The sequence below is a fragment of the Myxine glutinosa genome, chromosome 11 (genome assembly GCF_964187855.1).
Source record: "Myxine glutinosa chromosome 11, kmMyxGlut1.1, whole genome shotgun sequence".
NCBI classification, from domain to species: domain Eukaryota; kingdom Metazoa; phylum Chordata; class Myxini; order Myxiniformes; family Myxinidae; genus Myxine; species Myxine glutinosa.
Window position 1 is genome coordinate 85,186,503 of NC_136271.1, and position 2,206 is coordinate 85,188,708.

The window sequence follows — 2,206 nt, forward strand, 5'->3', positions numbered from 1 at the left end:
ACCCAATATAATAGCTAATCTCTATACCCAACAATATAATAGCTAATCTCTATACCCAATATAATAGCTAATCTCTATACCCAATATAATAGCTAATCTCTATACCCAATATAATAGCTAATCTCTATATCCAATATAATAGCTAATCTCTATATCCAATATAATAGCTAATCTCTATATCCAATATAATAGCTAATCTCTATACCCAATATAATAGCTAATCTCTATATCCAATATAATAGCTAATCTCTATACCCAATATAATAGCTAATCTCTATATCCAATATAATAGCTAATCTCTATACCCAATATAATAGCTAATCTCTATATCCAATATAATAGCTAATCTCTATATCCAATATAATAGCTAATCTCTATATCCAATATAATAGCTAATCTCTATATCCAATATAATAGCTAATCTCTATATCCAATATAATAGCTAATCTCTATATCCAATATAATAGCTAATCTCTATATCCAATATAATAGCTAATCTCTATATCCAATATAATAGCTAATCTCTATATCCAATATAATAGCTAATCTCTATATCCAATATAATAGCTAATCTCTATATCCCAATATAATAGCTAATCTCTATATCCAATATAATAGCTAATCTCTATATCCAATATAATAGCTAATCTCTATATCCAATATAATAGCTAATCTCTATACCCAATATAATAGCTAATCTCTATACCCAATATAATAGCTAATCTCTATATCCAATATAATAGCTAATCTCTATATCCAATATAATAGCTAATCTCTATATCCAATATAATAGCTAATCTCTATATCCAATATAATAGCTAATCTCTATATCCAATATAATAGCTAATCTCTATATCCAATATAATAGCTAATCTCTATATCCAATATAATAGCTAATCTCTATATCCAATATAATAGCTAATCTCTATATCCAATATAACAGCTAATCTCTATACCCAATATAATAGCTAATCTCTATATCCAATATAATAGCTAATCTCTATATCCAATATAATAGCTAATCTCTATATCCAATATAACAGCTAATCTCTATATCCAATATAATAGCTAATCTCTATATCCAATATAATAGCTAATCTCTATATCCAATATAACAGCTAATCTCTATATCCAATATAACAGCTAATCTCTATATCCAATATAATAGCTAATCTCTATATCCAATATAATAGCTAATCTCTATATCCAATATAATAGCTAATCTCTATATCCAATATAATAGCTAATCTCTATATCCAATATAATAGCTAATCTCTATATCCAATATAACAGCTAATCTCTATATCCAATATAATAGCTAATCTCTATATCCAATATAATAGCTAATCTCTATATCCAATATAATAGCTAATCTCTATATCCAATATAATAGCTAATCTCTATATCCAATATAACAGCTAATCTCTATACCCAATATAATAGCTAATCTCTATATCCAATATAATAGCTAATCTCTATATCCAATATAATAGCTAATCTCTATACCCAATATAATAGCTAATCTCTATACCCAATATAATAGCTAATCTCTATACCCAATATAATAGCTAATCTCTATATCCAATATAATAGCTAATCTCTATACCCAATATAATAGCTAATCTCTATACCCAATATAATAGCTAATCTCTATACCCAATATAATAGCTAATCTCTATATCCAATATAATAGCTAATCTCTATATCCAATATAATAGCTAATCTCTATATCCAATATAACAGCTAATCTCTATATCCAATATAATAGCTAATCTCTATATCCAATATAATAGCTAATCTCTATATCCAATATAATAGCTAATCTCTATATCCAATATAATAGCTAATCTCTATATCCAATATAATAGCTAATCTCTATATCCAATATAATAGCTAATCTCTATATCCAATATAATAGCTAATCTCTATATCCAATATAATAGCTAATCTCTATATCCAATATAATAGCTAATCTCTATATCCAATATAATAGCTAATCTCTATATCCAATATAATAGCTAATCTCTATATCCAATATAACAGCTAATCTCTATATCCAATATAATAGCTAATCTCTATACCCAATATAATAGCTAATCTCTATACCCAATATAATAGCTAATCTCTATACCCCAATATAATAGCTAATCTCTATACCCAATATAATAGCTAATCTCTATACCCCAATATAATAGCTAATCTCTAT